The sequence below is a fragment of the Rhinoderma darwinii genome, chromosome 1 (assembly GCF_050947455.1).
Source record: "Rhinoderma darwinii isolate aRhiDar2 chromosome 1, aRhiDar2.hap1, whole genome shotgun sequence".
Taxonomy (NCBI): Eukaryota; Metazoa; Chordata; class Amphibia; order Anura; family Rhinodermatidae; genus Rhinoderma; species Rhinoderma darwinii.
The window spans coordinates 635,019,841-635,032,142 of NC_134687.1; the positions used below are offsets into that span (position 1 = coordinate 635,019,841).

The following is a 12,302-nucleotide window of genomic DNA, read 5'->3' on the forward strand; positions in this document are numbered from 1 at the left end:
AAGAAAAAGTATTGTGGCTATAAGGAAGAAAAGAGCCTTGTTTACATACAAAGCAGAGAAGCTGAATTGTCACCATTAACCTAGCTTCTTATTACTGTATTCATAAATTCACCCACACTGCAGGAGAATCCAGAGTCATCACTTCAGAGATAAAAAGCACACAATGGTGCAACCTAGGGGATCATCTCAAGAGACGTTGGAGATGCAGGAATGTGAATGCAGTACACTCACCTATCGGTGTCGTGCTAGGAGCACGACAACCAAGTCGTCAAAAAAAAAAAAGTAGATTCCAAGTGATAGTTTGGGAGACTGCTAGCCACAGGTCTTTCTGGGTGAAGAACTTGTCCCAGCGAGAGAGAGATGTGCTATCGGATGCTAGATGCACAAAGAGGTACTGAGTGCAAGATAGCGGAAACTGACCCTTGCGGAGGTGCTGTTCCCTTGACGGTAATTAACTGGTGAGTTGCTCGAACTTGGTAAAAAATTGTGCACAGGTGATTTTTAGAATGAGGATGATCGATGCATAATCCAAGTCTGGGAGATGCTTCCTTAGAAGCCAAGTCATAGAGGGTGGATCTATTTCAGACTGTGCTCCGTTCCCTCTGTGTCCTCCTCCTCTGCTCACCAAATCTGGTGAGCAGGGCAGAAGAGGCAACTGTGGAAACAGAGCTGTCTGAATTAGATCCACCCTCTATGACTTGACTTCTAAGAAAGCATCTCCCAGACTTGGATTATGCATCATTTTAAAAAATCCTCTCCTTTGCATCATTTTTACCAAGTTTGTCATAGTCTCGTGTGGATCAATTACTGTGATTTCCTGCTGATCAATCTTTATATTTCAGCAAGAAAAAATAAGCGACTGCAGCTTCTAACCCTCAGCAAATCAGCAGACTGCCTGGAGTTATATTTGGATAGTGAAATCACAGCACCTTAACAAAACAGAGAGATAAAGTGGCTCGGCAGTCTCAGGATCTGCTTAATAAACGTCAAGGGAACAGCGCATCCGTATGGGTCAGTTTTGCACTATCTTGCACTCAGAACCTCGTTGTTTACCTAGCATCCGATATCACAGGAAATCGAGAGTGACATACTGAAAGTAAGGACACCCCATGTAAAATATTATTGATTCTAAAAGATGAAATACAAGACTTAATAAATCACATTATACAGTGGTTTAATTATATACACCTGTCATAAAATCATACACCACAAATGCATTTACAAGGAAGACGTGTGAATCTACTTTACGACTTTGTAAATAAACAAAATAACCACCATCCCTTAATAACATCTAATAAAATATTACAACATAATCGGTGTCATAAGCGATTAAACCTGTTTCATCCCTCCTTTCATGTATTCAGAATATATCTAACTTTTCCACTGTGCCTAAATGACCAGATAAAAAAATTAATACGAAGCAGTTGTTGTTTAATGTACCAGTGTGTGAATCGAAATTCTTCATGTATTTTTTTTTCCCATGTTATCAATGTTGTTGACACAGTAAAGATACCCCATGTGGAGAATATATATATATTTTTATTTCAGTGGTTTTAATTTTTCATGGAACTTATTCATTTGCAATATTCAATTCAGTTTGCCTAGTTGATTTTTGACGCTCTATGTCATATCTAATTGTGTAAGATTGTCTATTTGGCCACGGCTGACCAATAAAATTGAAACAGGTTTTTGATGCTTGGCGAAAAGTTTTTAAAGATCTGACTGTGTGAGGATACCAATGCCCATTCAATGTTCAACTTCATTTTCTAGGAAAATAGATGTAAACTTCCCCAGAATTGTATAATATTGTCTTGCGGAGTATTTAGATGCCGTAGAGACTTTAAAACTAATATCGTTGGAGGCGTTTCCATCCTCCGGCTGGTATTTATTAGGTCAAAAATAAGAAAGGGAAGGGGATAATAGTGGTAAAGGAAATTGTGACGTGAGGATTTAGTTAAAATTTTAAGACTACACTTTTAGAAGGAATTTCTTTTAATTACTATGTGTTTTTAAAGCATGTCTAACTTTTCAGGTGACTTTTAGAATAAGAATTCATATGTGTGTACAGGAGGAATAACACTATTTCTGCCCATTATATGAGTTGTATTCTGCATTTTTCTAATTCCATTTTTCTAAATAGTTGTCTCTGAACTCTCCTATCTCTATGTATCAAATATATAGAAGCTGCATTAGCACGGAGGAGACATTAATGAGCAGTGTAGCTAATAATCCAGCACTGGGGTGACATAGAAATCTTACCAGCAGCCTGTGTCTTTCTCACTCTGCTCCTTATTCCTCCCCCTGCTCCATGTCTATAGACTTGTATGCAGCCTGTTTGTTGCTGACGCTCTCTTTCTTCTCCCCCTCTACCTTCTCCATAGACTTGAGAAGGCAGGCAGTGAAGATACACCCCCACCTTCTGCAGTCCGTCAATTCTGCTCTGTAACCAGGGACGGAATTTGCTTTACGACCGGGTGGACAGCAGATTACAGGAATGTAGACACCTTATGGCAGTAACTTCACACAAAATTTAAATGGATAAAAGATTAGCATAAGTAGTTAAAAAAGTTAGTGTCCATGTAAGCAACTTTCAAATTTGCTTTTAAAAATAATATTGTTCTGCTGAACTGACTACTGTCATAATCACAGGGTATGTGGACCCACTAGGCGGCTCCGCCTTAGTGGAGAGGCTGCTTGCCAGGTCACAGTCTATGCAAGAGTCAATACAAGTTCGTAGCACAAAGGTACCTAAAATAGTCCAGACAGTGGCCGAGGCTTTAGCACGGATGGAGGTGGGTGCAGCAGATTACACCAGATGTGGCGGATAACAGCAGGTTGCGCCAGACGTGGCGTATAACACTGGATGTAGTAGATAACACTAGACGTGGCAGATTACACTGGATGTGACAGATGACCCAAGGTGTAGCAGGACATGACTCCAACACTAACAGGCTCAGGAACAAGGGCACAGCACAGGTAGCAGGGCATGGAAAACAACGGGAACAGGATAACACTACGGAACCATTTGCAAGACTAACATGGGAATACTAACAATGCTCAGACAAAGATCAGTAGGGCAGGACACTTTTTATAGTTCAGTGTGATCAGGGAATAATAAATTATTTACATATGCGCGCGCTGGTTCTTTATGGCCGGGAACCAGCGCACGCGCGCCCTCTAGTAATCACTAAGGGACAGAGCGGGCACATGTGCCGACGTCTCTGGGGAGGAAGACGCCGGCAGGAAGAGGAAGATCTGCAGGAGGCAGGTAAGTGAGGGTCGCGGTCCGCGGCCGTAAGAGTACCCCCCCCCGACTACGCCCTCTTTTCTTGGGTCCAGAGCGAGAGAGGAATTTTTTAATGAGGGTAGGGCCATTGACGTTCTCCTCTGGCTCCCAAGATCTCTCCTCAGGACCAAAGACTCTCCAGTCCACCAAATAGAAAGTCCTTCCTCCTACCCACTTGTGGTCCAGAATCTCCTTCACCTCAAATACCTCAGAAGAACCACTGGGAGCAGCTGCAGACCTAGGAGCTTTACTGTAGCAGTTCAGGACCACGGGTTTAAGGAGGGACACATGGAACGAGTTGGGAATCTTCAGAGTAGGAGGCAACCGAAGTTTATAGGATACTGTGTTGATCCGCTGTAGGACCAAGGAACCTAGGAGCAAACTTGTGAAAAGGCATCTTGAGTTGAATGTTTCTCGAGGACAGCCAGACCTTGACTCCAGGAGAGAATTGAGGGGGAATTTTCCTTTTATCGGCTGGATTTTTCATGTGGTCCACTGCTTGGAGAATCGCAGCCTTAGATTGCTGCCAGATGTGAGCAAAAGAGCCAAATGAAGAGTTAGCTGCCGGTACTTGAGTCATGGCTGGCATAGGAAGAGGAATGCGAGGATGCTGGCTGTACACAATGTAAAAAGTAGGCGAAGTGGTAGACTCACTTGTGTGGTTGTACGAAAATTCTGTCCAAGCCAGGAGTTGCTCTCAATTGTCATGTTGGGTGCAAACAAAGTGCCGAAGATAATTCTCTAAAATTTCGTTGGTGCTGTCCACTTGACCATTGGACTGAGGGTGATAGGCAGAAGAGAAGTCAAGGTTAACGTCCAACTGGGGATCCCAGAAGAATAGCCTTGCACACTCTGTACATCCTGCTTATGTATTGCAGGGACACTTGATGGTACTCCTTTCGGCTCTTGGGGATTTGTGTATAGTACATTTAAATTATATTGAGAATTGATGTCTTTTTCCTCTTGAGCAACTTTTTGACCTCTTTTGAGGCTGTTTCAACTGTAGGATACATACAATTGAGTAGAGGGTTTCCTGACTTGAATCCCCTCTCCCTCCTTTTGGAGTGATACAGTTATAGTAGTGTGAGGTTTTAAAAATTAGTACCTGGCAGCCGCTGTTACAATTATCTACTAGTTACCATCACACTACATACCTGTATCCTTCTGTGCTATTTACTGTCATGCTCATGTCCCCATGGTTACATAATATGACTTGATATTGTATATTACTTGCCAGTGACCCACGTGCCACTTCTTCTTTTTTAGAAAACCTCGCCATGTTTTTTATTAAGTGTTCGATATGTAAATTATTTGTAATAAAATTTGTTTTTTGTACTTTACATATGGCTTTAAGGACTCTTTTTTCTCTAGTTATGCTAACGTCCAACAGGTTGCACAGGACTCTCCAGAACTTGGATGTAAACTGTACACCCCGGTCCGAGAGAATATGCAGAGGGAATCCATGTACCTGGAAGATGTGTATGAAATAAACAGGCTTGCCAGGCGAGGAGCAGACGGGAGGCCAGTCAGTGGAATAAAATGTGACATCTTGGAGAAACTATCCACTACTACCCAGATTGTAGTACATTCAGCCGAGGGGGGAAGGTCAGTGATAAAGTCCATAGCTATATGCTGCCAAGGGGAATCAGGAACGGGCAGGGGAAGGAGCAGACCAGCAGGTTTGGAGCGGGAAGACTTGTTCGAGGCACAGTTCGTACATGAAGAGAAATAGACCACAACATCCTTAGGCAGCGTGGGCCACCAATACTGAGTCCTGAGTCCAGGCTATGGAGTCCTGAGTCTTTCGAACACCAGAGTGCCCCGCCAATTTAGAGCTGTGTCTCCAGCGGAGAATTCTCCTCCTGTCTGTAAGGCAGACAAAAGTCTTTCCAGGAAGAATGTCTCTAATTTGCAACAGGCTAGCGACAATCATCCTAGATGGGTCTATAATATATTGGTATATTGGGGAATCTCTTCAGAGTCATGAATCTCAAAAGATCGAGACAGGGCATCAGTCTTCACATTCTTATCAGCAGGACGTAAGTGAAGCAGGAATTGAAATCTAGCGAAGAACAACGACCACCTGGTTTGGCGAGGTTTTAGTCGTTGTCCTGACTGTAAGTATGTAAGGTTCTTGTGATCCGTATAAATGATAATAGGGTGGACCGCGCCTTCCAGCAAGTGTCTCCATTCCTCTAATGCCCACTTGATGGCCAGCAACTCCCGTTCCCCGATGGAACAGTTGCGCTCTGCCGGAGAGAACAATTTTGAGATGAAGCCACAAGCCACCATCTTGCCCTTAGAGTTCTTTTGACCTAGTAGTGCTCCAGCACCAATGGAAGATGCGTCCACTTCCAGAAGAAACTGCCGAGAAGCATCAGGGTGATGAAGAACAGAAGCTGAGGTGAAAACGCTCTTGAGCTTAGTAAATGCCCATTCTGCCTCTGGATGCCAAATCTTGGCATTCGCCCTCTTCTTCGTGAGGGCCGAGATTGGGGCAGTCAGAGATGAGAAGTTCGGGATAAACTGCCGATAGAAGTTAGCAAAACCCAGAAATGTTAGTAAGGGCCGCAGGCCCTGTGGACGTGGCCACTTCAAGATAGATCTAACCTTCTCTGGGTCTATCTTGAGGCTACGGTCAGACACGATGTAGCCCAGGAAGGGCAGAGAGCTTCTCTCAAACACACACTTCTCAATTTTTGCATAAAGACGGTACTCCCTTAACAGCGACAGAGCTTGGCGAACGTGCCTCCGATGCTTCATTAAATCCGGCGAGTAAATCAGGATATGGTCCAGATAAACCACTACACAGGCATACAGCAGATCACGGAACATGTAATTTCCAAATTCCTGGATCACAGCTGGAGTGTTACACAGGCCAATGGGCATCACAAGGTATTCGTAATGGCCGTCTCGGGTGGTAAATATGGTTTTCCATTAGTCTCCTCTGCGGATACAGATCAAGTTATATGCTCCGCGTAGGTCCAGTTTTGTGAATACCTTGGCCCCACGGATTCTGTCAAAAAGTTCTGAGATAAGCAGCAGGGGATACATATTTTTAACAGTAATTCAGTTTAGACCCCGGTAGTCGATACATGGCCGAAGAGATCCGTCCTTTTTCACGGAGAAGAATCCGGCTCCGTCCAGGGAGGAAGACTTTCAGATGAACCCTCTTTCGAGATTCTCTTTAACGTAGGCGGACATGGCTTGAGTCTCTGGCAGGGAAAGAGGGTATATGCGGCCTTGAGGTGGTGAAGCGTCACAGAGTAAATCCACCGGGCAGTCGTAGATGCGATGAAGAGGAAGAGTCTCTGCTTTCCTTTTACTGAAAACATCCGCAAAACTAGCATAATGAGATGGTAGATCGGAGAGTGACAGGCAGTGGGGGCAAAACAGGGTGAACTTGTGACAGGCAATGGCTATGGCATCCGGGACCCCATTGGAGAACTTCTCCAGAACTCCAGTCTAGAACCGGAGTGTGTAGGCGAAGCCATGGCAGACCTAGCAGAATGGGTTTGATAGCTTTAGGTAATACAAGGAAGGCGATCTGTGACGAGTGAAGAGCTCCAATTTGTAGTGTCAATGGTTCCATGATGAACACAATTCAATTTGATCGGGCAATGGTAGGCCATTTACAGAAGCAACAGTCAGAAGTCTCTGACAAAACAGATAAAAACAAGGACATTTATGCAAAAACACCGAAAAAGGCCATACTTACAAATGGACACAGCCAGGTCAGAAACGCTGATGAAGGCGAGTGAGCAGGTGCTTTAAATAATAATAGCCACTCCCACTAGTCTTGAGGGGAGTGGTATGTGGTGCATGGGATGTGTAGTAAGAAATAATAAATGAATAGTGTATGTGCAAGTGTAATAATGTGAGTGAAATATAGGGGGCAGTAATGAGTAAAGTGCCTAAAAAATAAATGAATAATGGGATGCAAGTGTGTGAAACTTCATCAGCGTTTCTGACCTGGCTGTGTCCATTTGTAAGTATGGCCTTTTTCGGTGTTTTTGCATAAATGTCCTTGTTTTTATCTGTTTTGTCTGTACATCAGGAGCTTTTCGCTCCAGTTAGGGACTCGCAAGTCTGGGGATCCTTGTCGTGGATTGCGAGCTTGCGTCCTTTTGGCCAAAATGATCACTAATACCCCAGGTATTTTTCATTATTACTTATATTCGCTTCTTTTGGACACAGCCAGGTCTTTGATGCTGGGAGAGCATGGTGTGTTGTTGTTTGGCCTAGCAAGCAGGGTAGCCCGCTCTATGAATTATCAAGGCGTCACAAATAGGCTTCTACCTGGCTAGACACGTTGCGCCTCATGACTTACACACTATCCCTCCATGTTTCACACACTTGCATCCCATTATTCATTTATTTTTTAGGCACTTTACTCATTACTGCCCCCTATATTTCACTCACATTATTACACTTGCACATACACTATTCATTTATTATTTCTTACTACACATCCCATGCACCACATACCACTCCCCTCAAGACTAGTGGGAGTGGCTATTATTATTTAAAGCACCTGCTCACTCGCCTTCATCAGCGTTTCTGACCTGGCTGTGTCCATTTGTAAGTATGGCCTTTTTCGGTGTTTTTGCATAAATGTCCTTGTTTTTATCTGTTTTGTCTGTACATCAGGAGCTTTTCGCTCCAGTTAGGGACTCGCAAGTCTGGGGATCCTTGTCGTGGATTGCGAGCTTGCGTCCTTTTGGCCAAAATGATCACTAATACCCCAGGTATTTTTCATTATTACTTATATTCGCTTCTTTTGGACACAGCCAGGTCTTTGATGCTGGGAGAGCATGGTGTGTTGTTGTTTGGCCTAGCAAGCAGGGTAGCCCGCTCTATGAATTATCAAGGCGTCACAAATAGGCTTCTACCTGGCTAGACACGTTGCGCCTCATGACTTACACACTATCCCTCCATGTTTCACACACTTGCATCCCATTATTCATTTATTTTTTAGGCACTTTACTCATTACTGCCCCCTATATTTCACTCACATTATTACACTTGCACATACACTATTCATTTATTATTTCTTACTACACATCCCATGCACCACATACCACTCCCCTCAAGACTAGTGGGAGTGGCTATTATTATTTAAAGCACCTGCTCACTCGCCTTCATCAGCGTTTCTGACCTGGCTGTGTCCATTTGTAAGTATGGCCTTTTTCGGTGTTTTTGCATAAATGTCCTTGTTTTTATCTGTTTTGTCTGTACATCAGGAGCTTTTCGCTCCAGTTAGGGACTCGCAAGTCTGGGGATCCTTGTCGTGGATTGCGAGCTTGCGTCCTTTTGGCCAAAATGATCACTAATACCCCAGGTATTTTTCATTATTACTTATATTCGCTTCTTTTGGACACAGCCAGGTCTTTGATGCTGGGAGAGCATGGTGTGTTGTTGTTTGGCCTAGCAAGCAGGGTAGCCCGCTCTATGAATTATCAAGGCGTCACAAATAGGCTTCTACCTGGCTAGACACGTTGCGCCTCATGACTTACACACTATCCCTCCATGTTTCACACACTTGCATCCCATTATTCATTTATTTTTTAGGCACTTTACTCATTACTGCCCCCTATATTTCACTCACATTATTACACTTGCACATACACTATTCATTTATTATTTCTTACTACACATCCCATGCACCACATACCACTCCCCTCAAGACTAGTGGGAGTGGCTATTATTATTTAAAGCACCTGCTCACTCGCCTTCATCAGCGTTTCTGACCTGGCTGTGTCCATTTGTAAGTATGGCCTTTTTCGGTGTTTTTGCATAAATGTCCTTGTTTTTATCTGTTTTGTCTGTACATCAGGAGCTTTTCGCTCCAGTTAGGGACTCGCAAGTCTGGGGATCCTTGTCGTGGATTGCGAGCTTGCGTCCTTTTGGCCAAAATGATCACTAATACCCCAGGTATTTTTCATTATTACTTATATTCGCTTCTTTTGGACACAGCCAGGTCTTTGATGCTGGGAGAGCATGGTGTGTTGTTGTTTGGCCTAGCAAGCAGGGTAGCCCGCTCTATGAATTATCAAGGCGTCACAAATAGGCTTCTACCTGGCTAGACACGTTGCGCCTCATGACTTACACACTATCCCTCCATGTTTCACACACTTGCATCCCATTATTCATTTATTTTTTAGGCACTTTACTCATTACTGCCCCCTATATTTCACTCACATTATTACACTTGCACATACACTATTCATTTATTATTTCTTACTACACATCCCATGCACCACATACCACTCCCCTCAAGACTAGTGGGAGTGGCTATTATTATTTAAAGCACCTGCTCACTCGCCTTCATCAGCGTTTCTGACCTGGCTGTGTCCATTTGTAAGTATGGCCTTTTTCGGTGTTTTTGCATAAATGTCCTTGTTTTTATCTGTTTTGTCTGTACATCAGGAGCTTTTCGCTCCAGTTAGGGACTCGCAAGTCTGGGGATCCTTGTCGTGGATTGCGAGCTTGCGTCCTTTTGGCCAAAATGATCACTAATACCCCAGGTATTTTTCATTATTACTTATATTCGCTTCTTTTGGACACAGCCAGGTCTTTGATGCTGGGAGAGCATGGTGTGTTGTTGTTTGGCCTAGCAAGCAGGGTAGCCCGCTCTATGAATTATCAAGGCGTCACAAATAGGCTTCTACCTGGCTAGACACGTTGCGCCTCATGACTTACACACTATCCCTCCATGTTTCACACACTTGCATCCCATTATTCATTTATTTTTTAGGCACTTTACTCATTACTGCCCCCTATATTTCACTCACATTATTACACTTGCACATACACTATTCATTTATTATTTCTTACTACACATCCCATGCACCACATACCACTCCCCTCAAGACTAGTGGGAGTGGCTATTATTATTTAAAGCACCTGCTCACTCGCCTTCATCAGCGTTTCTGACCTGGCTGTGTCCATTTGTAAGTATGGCCTTTTTCGGTGTTTTTGCATAAATGTCCTTGTTTTTATCTGTTTTGTCTGTACATCAGGAGCTTTTCGCTCCAGTTAGGGACTCGCAAGTCTGGGGATCCTTGTCGTGGATTGCGAGCTTGCGTCCTTTTGGCCAAAATGATCACTAATACCCCAGGTATTTTTCATTATTACTTATATTCGCTTCTTTTGGACACAGCCAGGTCTTTGATGCTGGGAGAGCATGGTGTGTTGTTGTTTGGCCTAGCAAGCAGGGTAGCCCGCTCTATGAATTATCAAGGCGTCACAAATAGGCTTCTACCTGGCTAGACACGTTGCGCCTCATGACTTACACACTATCCCTCCATGTTTCACACACTTGCATCCCATTATTCATTTATTTTTTAGGCACTTTACTCATTACTGCCCCCTATATTTCACTCACATTATTACACTTGCACATACACTATTCATTTATTATTTCTTACTACACATCCCATGCACCACATACCACTCCCCTCAAGACTAGTGGGAGTGGCTATTATTATTTAAAGCACCTGCTCACTCGCCTTCATCAGCGTTTCTGACCTGGCTGTGTCCATTTGTAAGTATGGCCTTTTTCGGTGTTTTTGCATAAATGTCCTTGTTTTTATTTGTTTTGTCTGTACATCAGGAGCTTTTCGCTCCAGTTAGGGACTCGCAAGTCTGGGGATCCTTGTCGTGGATTGCGAGCTTGCGTCCTTTTGGCCAAAATGATCACTAATACCCCAGGTATTTTTCATTATTACTTATATTCGCTTCTTTTGGACACAGCCAGGTCTTTGATGCTGGGAGAGCATGGTGTGTTGTTGTTTGGCCTAGCAAGCAGGGTAGCCCGCTCTATGAATTATCAAGGCGTCACAAATAGGCTTCTACCTGGCTAGACACGTTGCGCCTCATGACTTACACACTATCCCTCCATGTTTCACACACTTGCATCCCATTATTCATTTATTTTTTAGGCACTTTACTCATTACTGCCCCCTATATTTCACTCACATTATTACACTTGCACATACACTATTCATTTATTATTTCTTACTACACATCCCATGCACCACATACCACTCCCCTCAAGACTAGTGGGAGTGGCTATTATTATTTAAAGCACCTGCTCACTCGCCTTCATCAGCGTTTCTGACCTGGCTGTGTCCATTTGTAAGTATGGCCTTTTTCGGTGTTTTTGCATAAATGTCCTTGTTTTTATCTGTTTTGTCTGTACATCAGGAGCTTTTCGCTCCAGTTAGGGACTCGCAAGTCTGGGGATCCTTGTCGTGGATTGCGAGCTTGCGTCCTTTTGGCCAAAATGATCACTAATACCCCAGGTATTTTTCATTATTACTTATATTCGCTTCTTTTGGACACAGCCAGGTCTTTGATGCTGGGAGAGCATGGTGTGTTGTTGTTTGGCCTAGCAAGCAGGGTAGCCCGCTCTATGAATTATCAAGGCGTCACAAATAGGCTTCTACCTGGCTAGACACGTTGCGCCTCATGACTTACACACTATCCCTCCATGTTTCACACACTTGCATCCCATTATTCATTTATTTTTTAGGCACTTTACTCATTACTGCCCCCTATATTTCACTCACATTATTACACTTGCACATACACTATTCATTTATTATTTCTTACTACACATCCCATGCACCACATACCACTCCCCTCAAGACTAGTGGGAGTGGCTATTATTATTTAAAGCACCTGCTCACTCGCCTTCATCAGCGTTTCTGACCTGGCTGTGTCCATTTGTAAGTATGGCCTTTTTCGGTGTTTTTGCATAAATGTCCTTGTTTTTATCTGTTTTGTCTGTACATCAGGAGCTTTTCGCTCCAGTTAGGGACTCGCAAGTCTGGGGATCCTTGTCGTGGATTGCGAGCTTGCGTCCTTTTGGCCAAAATGATCACTAATACCCCAGGTATTTTTCATTATTACTTATATTCGCTTCTTTTGGACACAGCCAGGTCTTTGATGCTGGGAGAGCATGGTGTGTTGTTGTTTGGCCTAGCAAGCAGGGTAGCCCGCTCTATGAATT

At 43.6% G+C, this 12,302-nt stretch overlaps 1 protein-coding gene across 1 annotated transcript in view; it reads left to right on the forward strand.

The window, feature by feature from the left end:
• Positions 1-12,302, forward strand: part of LOC142654474 (uncharacterized) — a 1,458,099-nt gene that overhangs the window by 1,202,471 nt on the left and 243,326 nt on the right.